The sequence below is a fragment of the Melanotaenia boesemani genome, chromosome 3 (genome assembly GCF_017639745.1).
Source record: "Melanotaenia boesemani isolate fMelBoe1 chromosome 3, fMelBoe1.pri, whole genome shotgun sequence".
Taxonomy (NCBI): domain Eukaryota; kingdom Metazoa; phylum Chordata; class Actinopteri; order Atheriniformes; family Melanotaeniidae; genus Melanotaenia; species Melanotaenia boesemani.
In genome coordinates, this window is record NC_055684.1 from 5624827 (window position 1) to 5652127 (window position 27301).

Below are 27301 nucleotides of genomic sequence, written 5' to 3' on the forward strand. Positions count from 1 at the left end.
TCTCATATCCTTCCTTTGTGCTATGCTTACAATCAACACTTGTGGGCCAGAATTCTTTCTTTTCTGTCGGAAAGGATGCTGCAGTGTTTAAGCTAACAGGAGATAAAAGCCCTAAAGCTCCTAGTATTTAGAGAATTCAAACAGATATTATTATGGCTGCAACTCTGATTTTTCTGAGTTATTTCTGAGTTTATTGGTCACCTTCTTAAGCAAAACAGACTATTCAAATAGACCCCAGAGAACGATCTGTCCATCACTAGACTGGACCCAGCAGGTCAAAACAAACTCTTTTCCACTGAGAAATTGCTTTGTTGCTGTTCTTGCATTTAAGATTTACTGTCACATCATCTAAATTACAGCAGCATCTGCTCCGGCTGTCGCGGTCTGTGGGTTTCTGGATTAAGTGTTTGATTTGTCCCAGTGTCGTCTCTTCCTGCGTTCCTTTTGTTCTGTCTACCTGCGGTGGCTGAAAATGTCATTATATATGGCCTCTTGGCCAGGTCATGTTTGCAAATGAGAACTGGTTCTCAAAATTTTTTTTTACCTGGTTAAATAAAGGTTAAATAAAATAAATAAATATCATAAAACCTTTGCTCTGCATTTGGGTCCTACCTCCTTGCTTCCTAATGACCTCTTCAGGAGTCACCTTCATCAACTGTCCCGACACCTAAACCTGCCCACGATGCTGTTTGTGCCGAAGCCACAAAGCCCAAAGTTTATCAAAATGGACTCTCCTTTGATTGTGATACTTTCAGAATTGCATGATTCCAGCTCCTCATGAGCTCTTTGAGATTAATGACCTTAGTTAATGAGTTAATGGTCTCATCACTTATTATGAAGCCTTTTTCATCACAGCTTGATGCTCATTTAGCAGACTGTAGTCAGATTTTGGCAGAGTACGCTCTAAGCACACATTTCCAGTGAATCAGAGCAAAGTGGTGAGGGCGAATCATTTTATGGAACAACACATGCAGCATGTAGGCACTGTATTTGGGCGAAAAAAATAGTTGAACAGCAAATTGGGGGCACGAAAAAGGGGTAGAGCAGTGCTCGAAGAGGGCACCGTGCCCTACATATCTGCCTGTAAGCTGCTCACCATGCAGACATGGAAACAGGCCGTGTGAGACGAGATGAGAGGAGAGCGCAGAGATGGGCAGAGGAAAAAAAGAAAGAGGACAGAAAGTGAAGCCAGAGAAAGGATTAGTGATCAAAGAAAGCTAACGGCCATCCTGAAAGCCCTCTGAACTAAAAAATCCACACAAATGTTCACAGAGAGGACAGAAGATTGTTTTTCCTTTTTAACGCTTTAAACTCCAGCCATTTTAGCTGTTTTTGGTTTGCCTCTTTTTTCTTAAAAAAAAAAAAAAAAAAAACATGTAGAAGCTGAAAACCTTTTAATCTCAGTCAGGATGCAGACATGATGTTTCCAGCCTCAGGTGTCAGATTATGAGGCTAAAATGATGTAAAATGAATGTATCAATAGATATTTTCCTCCAGCTGTTTTTTATTTACAGTTATTTATCTACTTACTATCCTCACTAAAACAACTCCAGCTCAGCTGGTTTGTGGCGCCACTGTGCATCAGAAACGTCTTCTTGGCTTTATTCCAGCCATAGAGGAGCATTATTTTTCTTCTTTTCACACACACATAGAACTTTCTGCTCACTGGTTGATCTTTGGCTGCTCCTGATTGAACGTTACCGTCAATCTAAGCTCTCTGATTGGTGGAAAGTCTGACAGGAAGTGGCTTCATCATCATGTCCAGGTCTAAATAGAGGTCTCTTAGCAACATAGTAGTGATGGTGATGTTTTTATGATGAAATGTGATAAATAATGCTGTTATCGTGGATCATTGAGGATTTACTAGATAGAGTCTCTGAATAAAACTACATTTAGTGGCTGGATTGTAAACCTCCTGGACGGGATATAAATGCCTGGAAAACTTCATCCATCACAGTTTACCCCACACACCACCGCTCCTGGGACACTGGTGATGATATAAAAGATGGCGCTCGGGGGTTTTATGGTCCATCATCTGCTTTTCACCTTCTTAAGATTGTTAGCTGAGAGAGCTGACATGTTCATGATAACATTGTAAACACACACAGACATGTCCACTGATTGATTATAGAGCTATAATGAGACACATCTTTCTAATTAGTTTCACAGCCTTTTTCTTTCAGAAGTAGCTCAAGTCCACCTTTCCATCTTGCAGAAAATTCAGAGGTGGAAACTAAACATCTGAAAAGCTTTTAATTACTGCTCAGCCCCTGTCTCCCTCGCTCTGACGAGTCACTGATGAAGAGATAAATAACAGGCCGGAGATACCAATTAGGCCATAAATGGCAGCAGAACCATCTTTAGCACTCCTCCACTTCCCAGAGGAGCACCGGCAAGGAAAACAAAGAAGAAACAGCGAGTAAGGACGGAAGGAAGGAAGGAGAAGCTTGTGCAATGAGGAGGAGTAAGAGAGGAAACTTTGCAAAGAGCTCGGATCTGATCAAGGAATCCTCCTTCTCAACATCACTGTGTGCTGCAGTACACATTAACACAGAAACACACACATCTCCCCTGTCGGTGGCTTGACCTCCACTGGCTGATCTGGCTTCTTGGTATTCCATCGCCCTCCCACCGGCTGACCTGATTGGCCAATGACGGCTCATTTATCTTGATGCAGCACCTGCGGTGTTGACAAGGCGCGTGTGTGTGCTGGTAAGAGTGTGTGCATTCATGTGCACATTCACATATACACACAGCGTATCTCATCCCTGCAACAGTAGCTCTATACACCATCACCGCTCAGAACATCGGTTCATCTCTGGGGAATACCGGAGAGGAGGAAGAAGAGGATGGGATTAAAGAGGAGGAGGTGATGTGTAAGAGCAGGGAGGCAATGATAAAGGAGGAAATGAGGGTAGAAGGAAGAAAAACAAGGACATAGGCACTAATACAGTAGTGGAAAGACAAAAAGAATGAGAAAATGATGCAGAATAAGACAGAAATAGGATAAACAGGAAGAAACAAAACAACCACCAGAGAAATGACAGGAAGAAGAATCGATGCAGGTTTTATTCACTTGCTGTTAATGCTTCTTTAATTATCGCAGCTGAAATCACTGGCAGAGTGTGATGGGTGTGAATGTGTATGAGGCCCTGTAATATGTGTAACTCTCAGCAACCATTAATTATCTTGTAGGGAGAGCTAAGTGAGGCAGGACAAACAGTCCTGGAGATGCTACACAGTCCCAGCATCCACAATCTCAGCCATTAAAATGAATATGGAAGTGTAATATTTTCCACTTTTTAAAAATTATATAATCTTGTATCTGCAGCTCAACCTCAGCAGATACTTTTAATTAAAGTTAAATAAGCATAAGAAATAATGCAGTAAATGCTGTAACTTGAAGCATGTGCATCGGCATACTCAGCAGCTAAATAGGTCGTCAGCGATGTGTTATGATGAAAAAAACGCTTCCGTTTAATACAACTTGGGTTATAGCGATGTATGGTCTCCACAGCAGAAGTGATAAAAACAATATAACCATTTCTACGGAAGCTGAGAGCGGCCAAGTTTATAACTAAAAAAATCTCAGGATAGAGTTAATTATCTTTTTTTTTTTTTTTTCTCGAAAGACAGCAGGTTCATTTATAAAAAGAAAAAAACATGATAAAACAAATAGGTCTTTTTTGTTAGAATTTAGGAAATCCAGGAAGAAAACAGAATAACACGCATTTCTGAAGTAGGTGTTAAACGATAACACCTTGATCATCTTACAATCTATCAAGTAATAACTTATAGTTGGTTGGTATCTTGAAAAAACAAAAGGTCAATTCCATGAGTTTTATTTTAAATTTAGTAGTTTATGTAACAATTATGAGATTAATTTCTCCCCTGAGTTATAAAGTATTAACTGGACATGTTTTTTTGCACATGCATAGTAAAAATACTAAAGCATAGAAATGAAACAGAGACATCATATTTATCTACAGTTGGTGGTAACAGACTCCTGTCTGCTTAGGAAAAAGGACGTTTATATATTTTTTTTTCTGTTTTGTGTCTCCACAGGTAAAACCTGGGAAGGGTACCAGAATATCTGACCAGTCCTACTTTTTTGGGAATCTTCTGTTGGGGTCGATCCCGTCCTAAAGGGTGGAGCTTGACACACTGCAATCCATCGGCAGCTAGCACAGCCCGGCATGCTAGCTGCCACCTCGTTTGCCAATGATCCACCAAGCTAGTACATATCCTGATGGTCTGCCTGTGTTTGTATGCTACTTGCGAGCTAAGCTAGTAACCTAACACTACTGAATGACTCTTTACTATTGCCAGCTTCTCCCTTATCGTTTCAAGACTATCAATGTTCATATTAACAGTTACCTTTCTCATTTTCAAGCACAGTTTTAACCCTTAAAGTCTGACCATAAGTGACATGCATCAGACGTACTTCCTGAAGATACGGAAATCTGAGAAGCATAGCATCTTCAGGGTATGGTAGGATTGCCTGTGTGGGGGAGGGGAAAAGTGAGCAGCCTTCAGCATGGCTGGATTTAAAGGGTTATAAGTGGGTTTCAAATAGTCAGCTAAGACTTACAAACAAATTATATCTTAAGCTAAGAAGACAGAATAAAATCAGATATGTTTGATTCTAGTGTGTAACACAGTGGGAAATCCATGAGCAGAAAGAAAATTAACATTAAAAATAATGCATAATTTTGTGAAGAATCCCATTAAAAGCTGGCCATTATCACACTTCTGATTACTTTTAAAGCCATCTACAGATGCTTTGAGGCATATTTCTTGGAGTCTGGTATGTTGAGTCTCTCACCGACAGATTTAAAGCAGAGTCGACGCATTGAATCATCTGAATAAAACAAGTCTGTGAGGTCTAATAATGCAGATGGTGCATTACGCGCTGATGATACAGGGTAGGCGTCATAAGCGTTCCCGGTGTCTGATGCTTGGCATGGTGTGTGAAACCGGTGCACACAAAGGTGCATTGTGTCATAAAATCATTGGTGAATCACTAAAATGATAATTTCCATCTAATCACTTTACTAAAATTACTGTTCTTGTTATTCTCTTAAAACGAGTCATTTAAATCTACTTTTTGTTGGTTCACACACATGGCAGCTGCCACCATTTTACTACGGTGTCTCAGAATGGACAAAAAACTTTGTATGTAAAGTTTTAAATGCTTAGTTTGATAGAAGCTAGAGCTCCATTTGGGATAAGTAACACCTCAAAAAGGACCATAGAAGAAGACGGTACACATGTACACAATACTGAAGTAGTTACCTGTAGTGTCATCATTGCTGCACCTGAGGCCACTGAAACCACTCACAGATAAAAACGTCTTTATGTCTGGAAGAATTTTGGTCTCTGATGGCCACCGTACATTCACAGCTGTGCTTGGCATTTAAAGTAATTTCTATGTCCACCTTTACCTGCGGGGCTGTAAATTAACTGTTTTGTCAGCAGCTAATGTGGCTGGTAGATTCCTCCAACTGGCCAATCATAATTTCCACCAGCCAAAAATGTTGTTTTTCAGAGAAAATAATCCAGATGATAAATGTAAATGAATTAATTTGATCATACATGTTTGTCTAAATTGATTCTATTGACGTCTGTTTATAAAAATGTTTACGGCATTCTGTCAACACCATCTTCCCCTCCTGTCTCTAACATATTGGTATGGTCCTAGTCTATGATTGGCTGCATGGTGTGCCCATCAAACTGACGTCCCGCCCCCTGTCTGCTGCTGAATCTCATTTCAAGATGCCTCATTAATCCATCACCCACCAACAGGGCTGTAAGTTTTGATTTAAAACCCACCAAACTGATTTTAACCTGCAGGTTGGCAGGTTTTTATTTAGAGCCTGTTTACCACTAGATGGCAGCCATTTTTACATCTTCTACCTTTAAAGGTCCACCCGAGCTTTCAAGTGGCTGCAATATCTATTGTTGGCACCAGATGTCCCTAAATCACAAAACTGTTCCTATTTATTTCAGCCAGCTAAAGTATTGGTTAAAATGATTCACACATTTAAGTTTGTGGTAGTACACAGCCTGTTTACGCTGAAAATCTAACTTCCTCGAAAGTTGTGATTCTTGTTCTAAGAAGAAGATGGATCCTTTACTCCTGACATTTCTGTTCTTACTCATTTCTGATGTTTAGATGTTTGATATTTCGAAAGGAGCTACACAGCTGATTATTTTCACTTCTTTTATTTACTTTGATTACCGCAGTCAGTTCCTATGTTATGTCTTACTCATCTTCCTCCCTCCTCCTCCTCCTCCTCCTCGCCCTGCTGAATGCAGAGAAGAGGGTTTGCATGTATCATGTTGTCTTTTGTTCTTTGCTGTCGGCTCTTTTATTTAAAAAGAAATAAAGACGTGGGAAAAGAAGTGGTATTAACATCCAAGCCGTAGGTAGATATTGGAGGCTTCACCACCTCGACAACCCCACCCTCGCTTTTCCCTTCTTCTCTTCGAGCGCTCTTATCTTTTATTTTCTCTCTCAGACCAGGTGCTGCTCATCCAGCCTTCGGCACATCTTATCCTTTCCCTTCACCCCCATCTCACTTCTCTCCCACATTCTTGTCACAAACTTGAAGTTTGACGTATAAACACACAAGCACTCCTTCACCCTGTTCCCCCTGTCGTCCTCTGTCTCTTTTCCTCCACCACATCGCTGCCTCTCCATCCTCCTCTCTCTTTCAGGGGTCGCTGGAGGCAGCTGCCGGCTGTGATCTATCCCGTCATCTTAACGCTGCTCTGGTCGTATAGATACGGCAGGCAGACAGACAGGTAGAGCAGACAACTCAAAACTCATCAGCCTCAGATCTGTATCTTAACTCCAGCCTGAGTCTTAATCCGTCCACAGCCAAGAGGCGGAACAGACCAATCCATATGGCTTAAACTGTCCAAAAATATTTACAAAGTCAACCTTTTTGGAGTAATTCAGCCATTTTGCTGCAATGCAACATCTTTTGTGTCATTTTCTGCCAGGGTGGTGCTGTCAGTTGTCGTATTTTTCCAATTTTAATGCCCTTTTATCCCCCAACCCCCAGATCTTGTAAAGAGTTTTCATGTTCGCCTTTTTAAGCAACAAATCACTCACCTGTTTTTTTTTTTTTTTTTGCAGACTATCTTTAAACTTTTCTTTTTTCACAAAGTGTAGAAGCAGTTGGCTGTAGCGGGAGGGAGGGCTGCTTGAGTCGAGCTCTCGTCCTGATTTAGAATTAGATCTATTTGTGTTCACCCTCCGAGCCCGCCGGGAAATATTTAAATCTGCCGTGGAATGTGTGTGTACACATGCAGCAGAACTAGTTGCCTTTGAATTTGCATTTCCGGCACAGATTCGGCAGCTCAGTTACAAATTCAGTCTCTGAGCTCAAACTAGAACGATGCAAAAGTGGAAAAAGCTGTAGGAGGGTGTACGGGCTCGTTGTGGTGGAGTGGGGAGTACGACTCAAACCGTGATCAGTAATTCATACGCAGAGCACGTACGGACTGAGCCAAGCTCGTCCTCTCGCACACAGCAACACACCGAGACCCAACCTCGGCTCCAAGTCCAATCCTACAGCCAGCCAAATGCCACCGCCGCCACCTTTGACCCCAAATACTCACACACCTACACCACTACATGCACACACACCCTACAGCACTGTCACTAACTCCAAACACACATTTTCTTTAAAAAAAAAACTAAACTAGACACAAAGTAAAAAGTTTATGTGTCTTTAACAGATAAAAAAACAGACAAAACTCACCTCAGAGCAGGACCCGGACCTCCGGCGAGCTGTGGCGTGGAAACGACCGGCTTCACCACCGTCCTCCCCCGGACACATGCACACCAAAGCCCACGCACACACACACACACACACACAGTCAGCAGCGAGGTGTGTGTGTGAGGACAATGAGATTGGACTGGATGGAGCTAAGCACTAGGAGAAGGAGCACAAGGAGGAGGAGGAAGAGGAGGAGGAGGAGGGAGGTTGTGGTTGGGCGGGAAGGTGAAGAGGAGAGAGAGAGAGAGAGAGAGAGAGAGAGAGAGAGAGAGAGAGATAGTGAATAATAAAGCACAAGATTTTTTTTTTTTGAGGGAAAAAAGACTGAAAAAATTAATCATGAAGAGTTTTACTGAAAAAGAGTCTCTCATCTCGTTGTGGTTTAGTTTGTGTTCATCATTCATTTATTTTTAGCTCATTTTATTCCTATTTTATCTTTGTAAATATACAGATTCACGTTTTCCTATCGTTTTATATCTTTACAACAAACCACTGTCTTTATTTTATTAATTTAATAAATTGATTTTTCTTATTAATTTACTTTTATTTATGCAATTATTCTGATATTATTCATTGTTATTAATTTATTAAATATTTAGTTGTAGTTTGTTCTTTTACTTTTTATTTTTCCTTATTTCTTACTGATTTTATTTTGCTTTTATATAATTGTAAATAAATCTGGACGTTCAGGGGAAGAGATGAAGACATTCTGATTAATCTGCTTTTTTTTCCCCGTGTGTAGACTGAAAGGTCTCCGCTTGTCCCCTGAAACTTGACGTCCTGACACTCAGGAGACACACCGTCTCATCTAAAACTCATCTTCATCGTCTTCATGGCTACCTCTGTCATTAGTCTCCCTCGTCATTCTCAGTCAGTGTCTCTTTTTCCTTCAGTTTCTCCTCAAACAGCACAACAAACAGTTATAAGGAAGAAGCAGACTGCTAACTGAGCCAGCAGCTAGACTCTCTTTAAATAATGATTATAGAATATGACATGTGTCATGAAATCACTCAAACTACTTAAAAACCATCAAATCACACCAGTTATCTGATTATTTTCAGCCAGCTTCGTAAAGAGCTTTAAATTCTGCAGAGCATCAAAAGCATCTTCACCCATGAATAAAACTAGTCCCAATAACTGCAGTTTCTTTTAATCTTCACTTAAAATTACACACTGCAGTGGATTAAAGAATTATTTTGACTTTCTTCAAGTGTAATTTGTGAAAAAAGTCTCGATATAAAATCTGGAAAACAACCCAGAAGTTGTAAAGTCCTGAATGAAACGCTGCTGCTTTTGCTCTCACAAGCGCACACCCGGGATCCAGGTGTGTGCAACTGTGTTTTTGTTTGTGTGAAGAGCCGAGCTGCCTCGGTCCTCTGGCTCAGCTGCTGAAAAAATCTCCACGTCCAATTATTTGCCTCTCAAAGGCAGACAGATGGAGGGAGCCGGGAAAATACAACTCGCAGGGGTAGAGAGAGATAGAGCTCGACTTACAGAGAGGAAAAAAGAGAGGGACTCTTTGAGGGGTCTGCACGGGGGGGAATTAATTAGAACGAAACAGAAATGGAGGTAATAGAAAGTCTCGTCTTTCTCGCCTGAGTCTGGAAAAATGGTTTCACAATTAGTCAAAGTCCCGAAAAGAGCCTGTGGACAAAACTCAGCAGACAGAGAAAGCTGAAGAGACGAGAGAGTTGTTAGAGAAATGATTGGCAAGAGCATGCCACATTTTTTTGTTCTTTCGTTTCATTTTGTTGTCTTCGTACCCTCTCCAGGCGATCACTGGCCGTCCCGTTTTCTCAGTCTTGCTAATCTTCTTTCCCACTTCTCCTCTGCTTCTTCTTTTCCCTCTTCTCCCTCTTTCCGTCTCTTCTCTGCCGCCCGGGATATTCCATCAAAGCCGAGTCTGGCTCATCACGGATTGAAGCATCAATGAACACACTCCAGCCTTCGCTATCGTCTCTTCTTCTGACTTCGTCTTCTCCTTTCACTCGTCGAGGGCAGCATTTTTCTTTCTTCCCGGCAGTGGTGACACATGGCATAGTGGGGGGTGGTGTTGAGGACATGGAGGAGTGAAGAGGAAGACGAAGAGTGATTAAAAAAAATAAAAAACTCAAATAAAGGAGAAACTGAGGGATGAGGGAGGGGATGCAGCAAGTGTAGGTAGATGGAACAGCAGGCGTGGAATGACGGGAAGAGGCAGGTGGAATGGGTAGTGACACATCGTGGAGGTGTGCATGTGTGTCAGAGCGCGGGGGTTGTCCCTGCAGCCGACACACCACCAACGAGGAGGAGGAGGAATAGAAGAGATGGATAGATATGTGAACGGAAGGATGAATAGAGGGAGTGATTCAACAAGCATGCCACATCCTCTTCTCCTCCCTTTCACACACATTTTCTTAGTTCATTATCATTCACTGGATTTCACCATGACATGCATGGCTAACCTACTCAGAGAGAGAGCCGAAGGGGGGGGTGGGCTGATTTAGACAAGCAGGTGTCCCATCTATTGTCCCCTTTCATGTGTGTATGTGCATGTGTATGCATATTAGGCTCTTTTTCCAGTGTGTATACATGTGCACGAGTTGGAGTAAAGGGACTGACAGTCCCCGCTTCTATTTCCAGATCCAAACTGCTGTTAACCAAAACTTTTCAACATGAAAAGAGTAAAATAGAAAACCATGACAAGGACTCAGCAGTTTCCCTAAGAATTCACCTCATGTAGAAACTACAGAGCCCGTCAGGTGGTATCCGTAGAAAAAAACAACACCTGGCTGTGCATTATGAAGTCACTGCCACAGATTACTAATGCGTGGGAACGAGATAGCTAAGGGTGCACTCACACTGGTGCTGTTTAGCCCACTTCCATGGAAAGTATGGTTTGTTTTGGAATAGTCTGAATGCTAATTCTCATTCAGGTGCAGATCGAAGAAGCTCTGATCCACTTGAAACCCGGGAATCTCGGTTCACTTGGGGTTTTATTCAGCCTCATGTCCACCAGCAGGAGCAGGTTGAGACGGTAAGGTTAGGGTGCAGATATGGTTTGTAAACTGTAATCTCTTTGCGTTCCCACAGCCAAATGTAGCCTGACCTGAGATGAGGAGTATCAGCTGGATAGCGATAGATGCCTCAGCTACGTGATAGCATGACACCATCACAGCGCAGCATGTTCCTCAAAGTAGAACACAAAACATGAACACAAAACGCAATGAAAATGGAGACTCCGAGTCTCTGATAAATCCTGCATCAAAGAACTCCTGAACTCCTGTTTCGGGCTGCCTCAGTATCCCGAGACTGGTTCAGTTGGGTGCGCTGTTTGAAAGGAGTTTTGTCTGAGAGCTTTATATAATGTGTTGCTATGCCTGTTCAGTCAAAATCTGCAGCGTGTTGTGCAAACACATCATGCATGTTGATGCATTCTTTCCACTCAGGTGGGATTGGCGACTCACCAAAATTAAAACTCAGGGGATTTTGGGAGGACTCAGCTTCCGCCGTCTTTTGGGATGGCTCCTGGATGACATTGTGCTGCTTCAACAAGGTGGCCTGGTAAGTGTGTGCTTTGGGGGAATGACAACATCATGACCAGACTCATTACAAATTCTGACTGGTACCTTATAGGGCCCCCAGAGTGGGCGGTCAACCAGGCTTGCCTTTACAAGCAGGGTGTTGGTGCCTACAAGTACAAGAGGCTATGTAATGGTGTTAAGATTAGGGACAACTAAAGCAAGTGTGTTTACTTTAATTGTAGTGCCAACAAACTCTTTTAGGAAAGATTACAGCCAGTTCAATGTATCCTAAATAGGGGACAGACTGGCCTGCAGCTCCCTCTACCTCTGAGAGGTCATGAAGTGACTTGATCCTCTGCTTTGAGAGGTGTTGTTTGTAAAATGACTGTGGAATCGCCATGACTTGTGAACCCATGTTGAGCAAGCAGTTAACTTCTTTACTTTTTTATGTTCTCTAAAGCTGTACTCAGTAATCAGTCCTTTAGGAAACTTGAAGGAGGCTGCCATTTGGTTGTTCTTGCTGGTACATGCTTGTGAGTTGGCTATGGCGTTTATAGCTGAGAGATATTGATTTGTCTGTCCCGCTACAGGAGCTGTTAGTTGTTTAAATGTGAGCTGGGGTTGGCCTCCATTTCCCACTTACTTTGTTTCTTCTCTACCTGCTTTCGCTTTTAAGCCACCAAGGCGGGGTTGGGAGCCTCAGTGCATGATGAGGAGATGTGTCCATCCTCTCTGCACTTTAAAACAGTACCAGGGCTGAGGTCTGTTCTGTGTGCTTTGCTCTGATCTGGGGTGTCATGTTTCCATTTGTTTTGTCTGGTGTTCGGCTCTGGGCTTTCTGTGCAGCTGCCTCTTTACCAGCTCCTCTCTTCTTTTCTGCCATGAAAGAGCTCAACTGGCTCTGCAAGGTGGCAACTTGCTTTACAGGGTCCTCAATGGCACTGAGACAAACCTCTGGTTTCTCCTTTGGGTCTGCACATGCACTCTGAGACTGAACTTGGACTCATTTTCTGACACTTATGTGTTTTTTCATGCAGCTGGCTTTTGCTTGCAAACTGTCTTCCTTTGTACGCAACACCAGAAGAAGCTCTGCAAATTAAAGCGGACTGCTCCTCGCCTGTTCAACTTGCAGAGTAGAGAGCAGAGCACTGTCCCAACACCCTCTGCAGAGTTGCTTTAGAAGCTGTCTGTCTGCTTCTTTTGGTGCAGCTCCACCCCTTTTTGCTACCAGGTTTAAGGTTTAAGAGGGGGGGGGTATTAGGCCGTAATCCTTGGACTGCATCAGCTGCAGGTGGGAGCAAGCTCTCCAGAAATTTTCTGTTTATCTGAAGGACAAGCATGCAAGAGTCATTCAGCAGCAAATCAATATGCGAGCACCAGGTGTTGTGGTCAACCTTGTTAGGGGCGGCATGGCTCAGCAAGGTAGAGCAGTCGTCCCGTAACCCGAGGGTTGCCGGTTCGATCCTCGGCCAAGTGGAGTTCATGTCGAGGTGTCCTTGTGCAAGACATCGAACCCCTGATGGGTCGTGGTTGAGCGCCTTGCATGGCAGCTTCCGCCATCAGTGTGTGAATGTGTGTGTGAATGGGTGAATGTGATGTATAATGTAAATCTTTGGCTATCGTTCCAGGTACAGTAAAGCGCTATATAAATACGGACCATTTACCATTTATTGGGCGTGGGAGTCTTTCCACAGAAGGAACGAAGCCTTAGTTGAGACTGGAAGTGGGGACTGATCACTTCGCTTCTCATAATGTGCTCAACCACAGCCTTTTGAATCTCTGGTGGGTCCATGTCATCTGCTGAAAGTGAAGGGGGTGTGTCCACACCGTCAATTGGGACGGTGCCAGTAGGAGAAAGGTAATTATTTCTGTGAGGAGTGTCTTAGAACAAGAATGGGGGATTCTGCAGGTTGAAGTAATAGCCCTCTGGGCCAAAATGTGGGTTTCAGTATGGGCAAGAGGAACATCCTCCGTTTAGAGCTCATAGCTTCAATATCTTTACTAATCTGGGAAGTCACTTCTTTAAGCGAATGTGTGTACTCAGCACCGCTCAGTTTGGTTAAGGCCTTAAGCTCCAACAGGTAAGTTTTGGTGATACTACCTCTGACCTCAGTTTGGTATGCGCTGCTCAGGGCTCTGATAGTGTAAACAGTACTGGGATTGTTCTCCAAGGCATATCTGTATGGTAATATTCCATTTAATGTTTCTATAGCTGTGCCATATGTATACTCAACGATCAGGTTTTGATAAAACTCAGATTTTTCTTCATCAACTAAAATGGTTCTTTCAATAGACCCATTTTCTTTAACGAAGTCAATGACCCGTTCATCTTGTTCTCCTCAATTACTATTATAACACTAATTATAACTGCGTTCGGGAACTTAACACCACACCTCTTTACAATATTCATTGGACATTCAATATTGATGTTCAAACCAACTGGCTCCTGGCTAGCTCGCCAGAACTGTAACCCTCTATTACAGCGTGATAGCAGAGTAACAGGCAATGATCTATGATAGTGGCTGGACGAGTAACAGAAGAAACTAAATCTTTAAGAGCCGGTAGTTTGACCTCAGTAATGACATACAACAATGACTGTAGTTAGTTGTGGTAACTTGTTTCAACAAGAACAACACAGTAACACACAATTGAACACCTTGGACAGTGTATGAAAAAGGAATAACAAAATAAAAAAACTGGCAAGAGAGGCATTTTCAAAAAAGTAAACGAAATAGAACCCAGTTTCCAAATCAGTCTTATTGCTTGTTGGGGCTCTTTTTGTTTAAATCAGTGTCGTGTCAAGATCAGAATCGGTTCCAGTGTCAGTATGCCAGTGCTCGCTGATCCTACCACACAACCCACGAGGGCGGGGAAGTGAGGCTGCACATACACTTGTGCTCATGGTTCTGTTGGCTCGTCATCCAGTTTGCACTGGGAATCTTTTTGGGTTTCAGGATATGAACATCCATGGTAAATCCAGTTGGAAGTTCTTCCGTTCTGGGTCAGGTGTGACTCCTGATCCATCAACATCACTGGAAAAAAATCCTTATGTATGGGTTGACCAGAGAAAATCCAAAAGCTCATTACATTAATATGCTGTCTATCACATGTATTATCACCAATCAATGATATTGCACTTTATAACATCGCCAGTAATCAATTAAGTTTCTTACCCTGATGGCAGTCAGTGCAGGGTTAGCTATGCACATTGTAACCGTACACCATTTTCTCCTTCAGGAAGTAACTAAGAGGAAATGAATACAAGGCTTGATCACCTGAGGCTTTGGAGCTCAGTGATTGGCCAGCTCCTCACAGAGTTGCATTGAAATGTAGTGCTAACAGTTCTTTAGAGGAAGATCTTTTCCCATCTTTTTATCCATTTGATCACTTTATATAGATGGTTTCTTAATGTAAATTCATTCATTGTCAACACTTAACTGTTTTAATGCATAGAAGCTGTATTTCAGTTCCAATTATCTTTAATAAAAAGATGATCATTTCAAGACTTAATTTTAAGACGTGCTGATTGTTCAAACGTAATCCGATCAGATTTCGGTTATCGGATAGGATCAAATCTGGAAAATGATTAGTTCAAAAGGGAAATCTGGATTCCGAAATCCACTTGGATCACGTAATCCAATCCTGGTTGTTATCCGAATAAAACCCTCAGCTTGGGTTGTTCAAAACTTTTGAGCAGAATCTGAATAACTTTGAGCCAAAAAAACAGGATTATCATGCACGTATTATGTTACATGGTCCCGGTGGATCCACTTGCAAAGCATGCAGACCGTCTCTTCCACCAGCTGTTCTTCACATGGCCGGCAGCGAACACTGATCTACATGCAGGAAATCTGGATTTTGTGATCCTGAAAAACAGGATTTTGGATCAGGGTGATCCAGTTCTATTTTGCTTTTACCGGGGTAAAAGTAAGCCGGATTACGTGATCCTCAATCCTGAAAAAATGGATTACCAAATTCAGATAGCTTTTATCCGAATTAAATTTTTTGAACAACCAGGTGCTAGTTACACTCTCCCCTCCTGAATTCATGTACGTCCCTGCAGGGGTGCCACCAGGGATTTTGGGCCCCATGGAAAGAAACTGAAGTGTTGCCCCCCCAAAAAAAATTTTGATAGTGTAATACATAAAATTAGAAATTTTAATGATATTTTGACCATCATACCTATATTTGTGTAAAGAAAAACATGACAGTTAGGCTACTTGGTAGGGGAAGCACTAAAACATACAATGCAGTTCATTTAATTATTTGCTTTATACTCCAAAACCCATCTCTCTTTTTCTAAATACTTAATAAATTATCTCAACATCAATTACTTAAAATACAAAACTTAAATCCAAAATAACCTCTTCCATGAAAATGAAATGCATATATAATCTGTGGAGAAACACATCAAATCTCAGCTAAAACATCAAAAACAAAATGGCCGCTTGTTTTTTATGATTTATTGTATTGTGAGCGCTATCATTGAACATTATCACTGAACAAGAGGCAAAAAATAATTAATAAATAAAAACAAATAAATTAATCTGGCATCTGCTTCGGCTGCTCTTGTGTCTGTTCGAAACATGCATGATGTTTTTAGCAGAGCAGCTTCCTGATCGTTTGCCTGTGTTGATTATTTGACTAAAATAATGGTAAAATGAATAAAATCCAGAGAAATATGGGCAAAGTGAGCTAGTTTATATGGACAAAGTTTAGAAGAGACAACAAGCTGATGTTCCACAACTTTCCATCAGACGAACTAACTGACCATCTCGCCTCTGAAATAACTGGGTGACGTACTGCCGACACCTCTGTTCTCTCTCCAGTCTCAGCTTTTTTCTTTTCTTTTTAAACTTATCAATTTTTGAGGCATCCTGCCATCTTAGCCTCCACTCGCTGTCTGTAGCGCTGAGCTCCGCAGCTGAAGGAGCAGGTGGACTGAACCATTTAAGGTAAATATAGAGGGGGGGGGGGGGGGGGGGTGTTCAGAAATGTTTCCACAACAAAGAAACTTAGTGATACCAATGCATTGTACCTAAAGTGTTTGCGTGATTGTTTATCATTGAGTATTAGATCATTTTAGTATTACAATTGCATTGAGGGCCCTTCTGGGCCCCTGTAAATCATTAGTCCCTAGAATCCATCTCCTTTAACCCCCCAGTTCGGCGCCACAGCGTCCCAAATGTGCTTTTTCTGAGGGGGGTAGGGCAGGAAGGTGCAGAGACTGCTTGGTCTGCACTCAAAGCATCGAACAAGACAGTGGCCAGTCCACAGAGAAATTATTTAACTACTGTGATCAGGGGACTTCTATAATGACATTCCTTCTGCTCCTCCTTTGGATTCAGTTCTGTTCACTTCCGGTTTCACTGCTTCCTCAGACTTTCCACTCTTTGTTCTGTCTACTTTTTCCTCACCATCTCACATGTCAGAGGACACTTAAAGCTGTTTGTTAGAGAAGTCATTGACAGCAAGCAACATCATGAAAACATGGATCCATCCTGCCTTGGATCAACGCTTCAGGCTGCTGCTGGTGTAATGGTGGGGGGATATTTTCTTGGCCCACTTTGGGCCCCTTAGTACCATCGTGGTCTGGTTTAACCAGCACAGCCTACCTGAGTATTGTTGCTGACCATGTCCATCCCTTTATGACCACAGTGGAGCATCTTCTGATGCTACTTCCAGCAGGATAACAAAGCTCAGATCATCTCCACCTGCTTTCTAGAACATGACGATGAGTTCACTGGACTCCAACGGCCTCCATAACCACCAGATCTCAGTCCAGTAGAGCAGCTTTGGGATGTGGTGGAACGGGAGATTCTCATCATGGATGCAGCCGACAAACCTGCAGCAACTGTGTGATGCTGTCATGTCAATATGGAGAAAAACCTCTGAGGAAGGTTTTCACCACCTGCTTCCACCTACCACACCAGAGAATGAAAAAGGTGTCCTGCCAGGTACTAGCAGCTAATAAAGTGGCTGATCAGTGTAACTTTCCAACAAAGAGGAAACAGGAAGAGCTGTATTTACAGTATTTATTAAAGGTCGTGATGGATCAGATCTCACTTTTATCCGCTGAAAGCGAAGGGGCCGTGCCCTCACTGTCAGTTGGGACGGTGCCAGTGGGAGAAAGTTCATCATTTCTGTCCGAGAACAAAAATGTTATTTTCTTCAGTTCTGGATTTTTCTGTTAATAATAGTCCCAAAACCACCATCATTACCTCGTCTTGTATGTCCTCTTCCATGCTGGATGTTGTGTTTTCTGGTTGTTGCTGGTTCTTCTTCGTTTTTGTTAGATCATGTTCGGTCATGCGAGATTTCCGGCTCGGAGGACTAGATTGTAGATCGGTTGCGGGACAGCATCGTGAGACATGCGTTGTTCTGTGGTGATATTATCTGAGCCAACACACAGTATGATCAACACATGCCGGATTTTTTATCTTCGTGTGAGGTCTCGAACAGATAAAAGATCTCATCAGATTAAAACAAACCTTGTGTGTGTACCAGGCCTTATTGATCTGACCCTAAAGGGTGGAGCTTGACACATTGCAGTCCACTGATTGGCGAAAAGAATCATCACTTCCTGTTTGACTCAGCACTCGGAACAAAGCAGGGACAGTTCCATGTTTAAGTATACTGTGGATTGTTTGTTGTTTAAAGCCACATGACAAGAAGCCAGGTAAGGGTCATTTCTCACCCTGTGAACCAGAATCAGTCAATAAAAAACATTTGAAAAGGTAAAAGCTTTGGCTTTACTGTCATTTACTGATGTTACCCTTAAAACAATAAAACAGCCTTTTATCATTTCTGGTGTCTTAAAAATTAATAGGAAGAATGAAAACACTGAATTGATCTGAATGGGTTAAACATTTGCCGTAAGCAATAATTTGCACACTTGTTCATCAGAAAAAACTGAAGGTGACTGAAATCAATCACAGCTCAAGCTTTCTTATACTATTTAATAGGTACTTAACAAAAGCTTTCAGAGTGCATTTTACCACCTAAATTGATTCATTAGACTTAATTGGTGCTTGGCTGCTGGCTGTACAATCTCATTAAAATTGACCCGTTCAACAAAATGACTTGCTTTGGGTGTTCCTGCACTGTGGGTATAACTGCAGATGTACTTTTGGTAGAATTAAACCATGTTGTACCCACAACAATGTGTGAAAATATTTATTTTCAAAGTGTTTCTACAACTGCACAGCATTAACATTTTCACTGGGGTTGGTTCTGACCTTTAATATTGTCACTGTGCTGTTAAGATGCATAATTATAATTATGCCTGCTGTTAAACATATTCTTCTGTTAGCTCAGATGTTGTACGGTTTATTTATCATCTCCATGGGTCAATAATAAAAAGATCTGCCACATTTGACAAAAACTTAAAAAAGATAATTTGTCAAAAATTTTTACAGTGATCAAAAGATAGAGAAGTCACTGCATTCAAACCAATCTATTGCTTTATGCGCTTCGTTTAATGTGGAAAAGTGATGTTTTTATTTGTGTACAGAGAGAAGGCAACTTCACTTTCAATCTTTGTGCCAAAGTTGGTTAACCAGCCACTTCTGGCTCCATGTGGCTCTTCATTCTTACATCAAGCTCCTCACAAGACAGCAAATGAGTTTATTTTGCTAAAATATCAAATTATTTGAAAGTATATTGCTCCAGGGCAGCTACTAATAGTGTCCGGGGTGGTATCGTTAGATATCACATCAATCTCCAATCTCTGTGTTGCTAATCCAACATGATCTCATGCAACACACACAAATAGCATGGCCTTTATGAAACTTTTTACATCAGATCAAATCAAATCAAATTTTATTTATAGAACACTTTCATGCAAAAAGCAGCACAAAGTTCTTTACATTATAAAAACAACAATTTATCCAGATCAGAAATAAAACATAAGACTTCATACACACCTGATTCTAGTCTCTGTTTCACACACACAATCACACACACATATAAATGATCCGGGACTCTCCTCGTCTGAAGCCATGCTGTCGTGATTTAGTTCTGTCTTCCTGGAAGCTGCAATAAGACAAACAAGCAACAGAAAAACATCTCATGGTTTTATGTTACTTTGGGTTCAACTACATCTCTTTCCTCTTCCTGTTAATGAAACTCTACAGTTCCACATTGTACAGTCATTTTTAATTGCACACGGCACAACTCTGGCCATCGCTGATCCAAGGCAGGATGGATCCATGTTTTCATGATGTTTCCAGCAGATTCTGATCCTAGCATCTGAATGTGGAGCTGAAATGGAGACTCATTAGACCAGCAACGTTTCTCCATCTTCTATTGTCCAGTGTTGGTGAGTGTGTGTGAATTGTAGCCTCAGTTTCCTGTTCTTAGCTGACAGGAGGCACCCGGTGTGGTCTTCTGCTGCTGTAGCCCATCTGCTTCAAGGCTGGACGTGTTGTGTGTTCAGAGATGCTGTTCTGCAGACCTTGGCTGGAACCAGTGCTTATCTGACTTCCTGTTGGCTTTCTAACATCGCCAACCAGTCAGTCCATTCTCCTCTGACATCAACAGCTGGATGTTTTCTCTTCTTCAGACCGTTCTCTGGAAACTTTTGGAGATGGTTGCGTGTGAAAATCCTGGTGATCAGCAGTTTCTGACATACTCAGACTGGCTTGTCTTTAGCAGAATCTTCATCAAATGTATGGTCCACACAAGCTGCTGCCATGTGATTGGCGGATTAGATACTTGTATTAACAAGTATTTAAACATTGGACCTAATAATATTGCAGGGACTGTATGTTCTCTTGTACATGTGTACAACCTGGAAGCTGGATGGGATATTTGTTCAGGTGCTATTTTTGCTAAGATGATGGCGTGAAGACAACTGAGCAGCGGGTCCTATCTTCACTGCGAAAAAGACTAAAACCCTAACAAGACAACTTTGTAACTGTCCACTAAAATCTTTATTTCTCAGCCTCTTGGGATACTCAAAACATGAAATAGAATCCACATGAAATCTTTGGTTTATGTTCTTCTTTTAAATGACTGACTTCAGCTTTGTGTTCATTAAAATAATTGTCAATATGTCTTCAAAATGCAAATGATGAAAGCAAAGACTGATAAGTAGAAGCATGCAGATAGTTTCAGGTTTGAGAAGAAGATGTGTCCATCTGTCACATGTGAGCTGAATGGATGCAGATTGAGTAAAAAGCATTTTTATTCTAGTAATGCAGTATTTTGTTTTGATGTTAATGGCAGGTAACAGCGATGGTTCCCAGCACAGATTTCAGTCCAGATGCATGATCAGAAACTTTGCTACTGAGAATTAAAAGTGTCAGATTTTAGACTGTGGCTGCTTCCACATATTTTTATTGAGCCTTAGAGCTCTAAATTATTTTGGTCCACCTTTTTTCCCCACATAAACCAGTCTGTAGCAGCTGGAGCTTTTAATCCCAGTATAAACCAGTCTGTAGCAGCTTTTAATCCCAGTATAAACCAGTCTGTAGCAGCTGTCAGATTCTGAGGCTAAAATGATGTAAAATGAACGTATGAATAGATATAGCAGCGTAAAAGCTGACCAGAACATGTTCTTCAACATCTGTAGCCTCGCTGATGAACATGTTCTGCCAGTCAATGGTTGCCAGCGTGCTCTTTTATGCTGTGGTCTGTTGGGGGTGCTGTATCAGGAGAAAGAGCCTAAATCGGCTGAATAAGTTGATTAAAAAGGCCGGATCGGCGGTGGGATCGAAGCTGGAGTCAGTGGAGGCAGTGGCAGAACAAAAAATTCTGTCCAAATTTCACTCCATCATGGACAATGCCACACATACCCTGTATTCTGTCTTATCACAGAGGAGGAGCACATTCAGCAACAGGTTGATATAGGTCCGATGTGCCACGGACAGACTTAGGAAGTCCTTTGTTCCCTCTGCTATTAGGCTGCACATCTCTCTGGAGGGGCGGGGTGAGGGAGGGGGGCAGAGCAGAAGTAAGGAATAGTGGAGATGGAGCTTCCCAGGCTGTAATACATCAGGATGGACTTGTGATTTTATTATGATTGATGGTTTTTATTGATTGATTTTTAGTAATAGAATTCTTAACTTTATTTATTTATAATATATGCAAGCTTTTGTATGGGGCATGGGCAACTGGTGTTCAAAATTTCCTTCTGGATTAATAAAGTACATCTTATCTTATCTTATCTTATCTCATCGTTCTCTCAAGTCTTGGCTTTTAGGAGGATAAATTTTGGCATTGAAACAAACACACAACAGAAACTATTTCCATGTTTCCACTTTTCCTCATTTCCAGTTATTCCTGCTACTATTTACCTGCTATCCTCACTAAACCAACTCCAGCTCAGCTGCTTTGTGGCGCCACCGTGCATCAGAAACGTCTTCTTGGCTTTATTCCAGCCATAGAGGAGCATTATTTTTCTTCTTTTCATACACACATAGAACTTTCTGCTCACTGGTTGATCTTTGGCTGCTCCTGATTGGACGTTACCATCAATCTAAGCTCTCTGATTGGTGGAAAGTCTGACAGGAAGTGGCTTCATCATCATGTCCAGGTCTGAATAGAGGTCTCTTAGCAACATAGTAGTGATGGTGATCTTTTTATGATGGAATGTGATAAATAATGCTGTTATCAGGGATCATTGTGAATTTACCAGATAGAGTCTCTGAATAAAACTACATTTAGTGGCTGGATTGTAAACCTCCTGGACAGAACAGAAATGCTTGAAAAACTTCTGTAGATCACCTAAAGGGTAACTATCCATCACAGTTTATCCCACAGAGCTACACACTACTGCTCCTGGGACACTGGCGGTGGTAGAAATGATGGTGCTCGGGGATCTAGAGGAGTTTTAAGGGTAAATATAGTGTGACAATCGCGCACAATCGCTAAGCTGGTATTATATTATCCACAACTTTGAGATATAAGATTTGAGGTCACAATTATTAATTTATTATGTCAATTAAACTTCTAGTTAGCTGATACAAAACAGGAATTTGTCATCCATTATGGTCTACATGAGGTTTGAAGCAACTGAAAAGGACTTTTGTTTGTGAAAAGAGACCATTTCATACACTTATACAACAAAACCAGCAACAGCTGCAGCACTCAGAGACTCAACGCGAGCAGGCTTGTTTTGTTGGCTCAAAATGACCAAACAGGTGCACGAACAAAAAATCAGACTTCCTGTATGAATATGGCAGCAGTTTGAGGGTCATGTCTCCCCTACTCAGAAGAATAAGCACTGTTGCATAAAGGATGGGATTTTAATGTCTGTCTGCTAGAGTACTGGAGCTTTTTGGTGAGCTACAGTATCTAATATCCAAAGAAATTCAAAGGTCATCAGCGGATAATGCAAGAAAAACAACATCCAGCCTTGTTCTCACAGCGTGTGGTATGAAGTCTAAAAGAGAAAGAAAAAGAAAAAACAGCCCAGGAATGAGTGTAGAAAGGTCACATCTCTGAAGGTTAGCAGTTCTTCATCATGTTGTGAGCTCCCATGATTCATCAGGCTCAGATGGGTCTGAAGCTACGTGAAGATCTTTCCTGGCCAAAAAGTCTGACCTTGTCCAAATAGAACTGAGTTCTGCCTGCGACCGAAGCCTTCCCTCAACAGCCGGAGTCTAGCTGGGATGTACTTATTTACTGTGTTGATCATACATGTTAACTGCAGCCAGTCGTTAGACTATCATGGATGGAAGTGGCTAACATGGATTACAGTGTGACCTGGTGATGTATCCACACAACCCCTAAGAAGGAGCTTGATTAGTTTAACTATTTCAGAAATGCTGTTATGAATGGATGACATTAAGGTGCGGTTCAGCTGCACTTTGAAACGTTCCTGCAGCTACTTGGAGCAGCAAAGTTGAACATTTCAGCCAGTTTTTAAGTCCAGTTCAGTTTGAATTATCTGTAATCGCTCATCCACTCAGTGGGAACTCTTTATGTGTGTTTTGAGCTTTAAATGAACTTCACTGATCAGGAGCAAATGTTCCAGGTAGATTCCTAAAGTTACCAACAAGTCAGATTTCTTTTCAGGTTTATAATCCAGACTATAAGTGGCACTGAATGCATCTAATCATACAAGTTATTTAAATGGTTTTCTTGACGTTTTTCATGCTGATCAACAACTTTCTCTCAACAATGATGCAAGGCTAAAATTCACAAGCAGTTAAACTAGTTTGAGGATGTTTATTCTAATAAACATTTCTGGGCACATTCACACTGGTGCTGATTGGTCCACTTTAAATGAACCCTGGTCCGCTTCCATAGATAGTCTGGTTCGTTTAAAGCAGTGTGAATGCTTATTCATACTCTGGTGCAGATCAAATCTGGTCCACTTGAAAACCAGGGCCTCGGTTCACTTGCAAGTGGATCCTGGTTTGGCTCTCTTCCAGTGTGAAAGTAAACAGATCATTCAGTGGACCAAAGACAGGAAGTGATGTAGATCAGCATGGTGGATATCTGGCTGCCTCTCCTGCTGCTCATACTGGACTCATTCTGGTGAAATCCGGATCAAGTTTAAACACCAAAGAAAAAAAAAACCTGAAACCAGACTGAATAAATTTATTGTTTGCTTGTGATGAATGAGACATTTTCAATCCTGTCCAATCCATAAGCTGGATTTTCTTCAGAAGTCTTTTCAGGGAATGTCGCCCCCTAGCGAGCAGGTGTTGCAACTGCATGACATTTTTCAATACAGCGCGGCGTGAAAGGAAAGCAAACCAAAGGAAGGTGTGAAATTTTTCTGAATTCTGCTCAGTCAAACCGAGTCCTTCAGTCTGAATGCACCCCAAGACTTAACAAATAAAAAAATCACAAACACAAATTTTATGAACATTGACAGAATATTTTCTCATTATACAGGAGCATCTAAAGACGAGGCCTGTGATGGACTGGCGACCCGTCAATGGACTGGCGACCCGTCCAGGGTGTACCCCACCTCTCGCCCACTAGCAGCTGGGATAGACTCCAATCCCTGATGCATTGGAATAATCAGGTATAGAAAATGGGTAGGTGGGTGGACCTAAAGAAAAATACCATTACACTAACATTTGCACCAGATTTAATTCAACAGTCTTCTCCCTGAACTTCAGCCAGAAAGAGAAACTTTTTGGAAACATCACCGTGTCCACCCTGTTCAGGCATTCCATGATCACAGTGAATAAAGATAGCAGCTAAACAACAACAAAAAGCTGTAATAACTCTGCCCCCGTGAATATTAATTGACTGACTATCCTCTGGTCGTCCTCTGGCTGATATTTGTGGAAAATCTGCATTATTTTCTGTTGATCTAAAGCAATGGTTTCACTTTGCCAGCAGTCTTTGTTTACTTGCTCTCTGCTCCTCTAAACTTTCTTCTGTTCAGCTGGCAGATCTGTAAAATGCTGCGCTTATAGTTTTTCTTTTATTCTTCTCTTGATAAGTCTTTGGTGGGTGTTTTCCTTTATTCTCGCAGTGGGTTAAGGACTATAGGATGCCTTTTTCATTTACTGTTTCATCATGTGGGTGTTAGCAAACCCTCTGAGAAGGTATTAGTAACCCAGAGCTGCAGTAATATGCCTCCCTTCCTCCAGTGAATATATGAAAAAAGCCTTTAGTTACTGGCTGCACTGCACGCAGAAAAGCCTAAAACCCAAGACTAATATCTGTTTTGCAAAAGAGAAAAGTCAGAGAGACATATCTGTCATGTGAAAAATTTCACGTATCATCTGGTCCTCATCAGGTCCTAAAATGAGATCAGTACAACGTCAGATAAGCAGAGACGTGTGACACAATGTCATTATTTATTAATTAAAAGTCGAAATGCTGAAGCAGTGGACAAAAACCAAGTAAATTCACCCCGACTGGTTCCACAGGAATGGAGAGGGACAGCAGCAGCCAGGTGCTTCTGATCAAAGGCTCAACATCAGCGTGAGCTCCTCTACAAACGCATCCGGCGGCCATTTTGGGTGTTGCGCCACCAACTGCAGACTAGGACATCCAGACTGAGTTACTGATGAGGACGTCTTGTCTGGAGATCTCAAAGTTATTCTGGTTTTCACATCATTTAGACATCAACGTATTAAAGTAAACTATGACTCAACTAGAAACTGGTTTTAATAACTAACTAACCACACTGGAATATAAAACACTAATCCGGTTCTAATAAGTTATTAATACTCAGGGCTGCCAACTCTCACGCATTAGCCATGAGACTCACGTATTTGAGTGCCTTCACGCACTCTCACGCCACACCTCCAATTTCTCACCTGAAATACAAATCAAGAGCAATGCCGGCTAACCCGGAGGTTCAGGAGAACTCCAGGTGTGCTGCATTACTCTTGGGCCGGCGTCCCAGTGAGGCAAATAAATAAATGAATGAATAAGTGGGAACGGGCCTACGATATGATCTATCTGAGAAGAATAAATAGCAGTGATGTGTGGATCAACACTGAAATATCTCTTCCTCTAATACCAACATATAGCCTAGCTAAACTTTCAGGATAGGCAGGAACTACTTCTTCTTCCGCCTGCCATTGGTATATGTGAAAAGACGCAGCGTCGCGGTTCATTCACTGCTCAGTGATCAGTCTGACATGCAGTGATGGGAGAAGATATTTCAGCTCCACAGACAACAACGATGCAGTTTGATGTGTTTGTGGGAAGACCACAAACCTCTTTCAACATCTGAGAATCTGTCGTAACACAGAAGCAGAGGTGATGAGGCGAACTAAAGGGGAGAGGAGGAGGAGGACAGGTGCTGCTAGGGAAGAGACAGACGTTACTGTGAGTCTTTTGGCGCTGCAGGCAGGTAATATCAGGTACTACCAGCAGAGCCGGCTCTAGACTTCAGAGGAGCATTGCTAGACATAGTGCTCTACAGGGTCCCAGGCCCCCTATTACTGAGATTATATGTTTTTTTTTTTTATATTATAAAGACCTGCTATGTTTATGAAATGAACAGTGTTATGTTCCATCTGCTTCCTTTTGCTAACCTGACTGTTACTGCTGCTTCCAAATGGTACTATTTACCCGGGGCCCACTGCAGGGTGGGGGTCCTTGAAAAACCCGGATTGTAAAGTTTTTTGTGTTCCATTTTAAAATGTGTAATTAATTATGATAATCAAAATCAGTTTGTCTGAATGGAGAAGCAGACAGACTGAATTTTGCATTATAATGATGATGGATGTTCTTAGGGGCCTTATCACCCCTCTAAAATTGTGCAAAATGGTTCAGTCCACACCAGCAATGGTTGGTCGGTTTAACAGAGTTACACACAGAGTGCAGCCAGAGGAGAAAGTCACGTTTTTCCTAAAGAAAGTGAAGCCTGGATGCCAGAAAAGAGGGAGAAACAAACATGGATAAGAAAATGAAGAGAGGGGGGACTTCTTATTAATTTCTTAGAGAAGACAGGTGAGCAGCACCTGAACTAACACAGTTTGAGCTGATATCAGCAGCAGTTGTCTAGGCAACATGTTAGGATTCATTTGTGGATCACACAGACTGATTACTATCAGAAATTCATCAAAGTTGTTTCCACCTAATGATGAAAAACTGTTCCACTTTTTATGGATATTTTAGTCCTTTCCCACTGACCAATCATGATATTTGGTATCAATGGATTCCTTGTAATTTCAGTATTGTGAAGATGCTCCTGACATTGTGTTATCTGATAAACTGAATGCACCCCAAAGTCTGTAATGTTGATAACAAATTATCTACCATATTTTTTTTTAATTAAAAAAATAAAACAGGAGAATAAGCCAACTTTAAGGCCATAGTGACTGATCAATAAGTCAGAGTCTGGTTATATCACCTGCTGTTGGTGCTTTGGAGTCAGATTTAATACCTCATAAAAATATCCAACCTGGAAAAAGGTTGTTTATAATTATAATTCATTTTCTTCATTCATTGCATTAAAAATAAGGGAGTGACATGAATGAGAAAGAGGCCCTGTGATGGACTGGCCATCTGTCCAGGCGTACCTGCCTCTCGCCTGCTAGTTGCTGGGATAGACTCCAGCTTCCCCGCGACCCTGGATTA

At 41.7% G+C, this 27301-nt stretch overlaps 1 long non-coding RNA gene across 1 annotated transcript in view; it reads right to left on the bottom strand.

The window, feature by feature from the left end:
* The window catches only part of LOC121637430, a 30596-nt gene extending 20655 nt beyond the window's left edge, over window positions 1-9941 (bottom strand). The window contains exons 1-2 of the long non-coding RNA XR_006009842.1: window positions 9554-9941; window positions 7773-7946 (exon numbers count right to left, since the gene is read on the bottom strand). This is a non-coding gene — a long non-coding RNA (uncharacterized LOC121637430). The remainder of the gene's footprint in view (window positions 1-7772; window positions 7947-9553) is intronic.
* Window positions 9942-27301: the final 17360 nt, after the last annotated feature.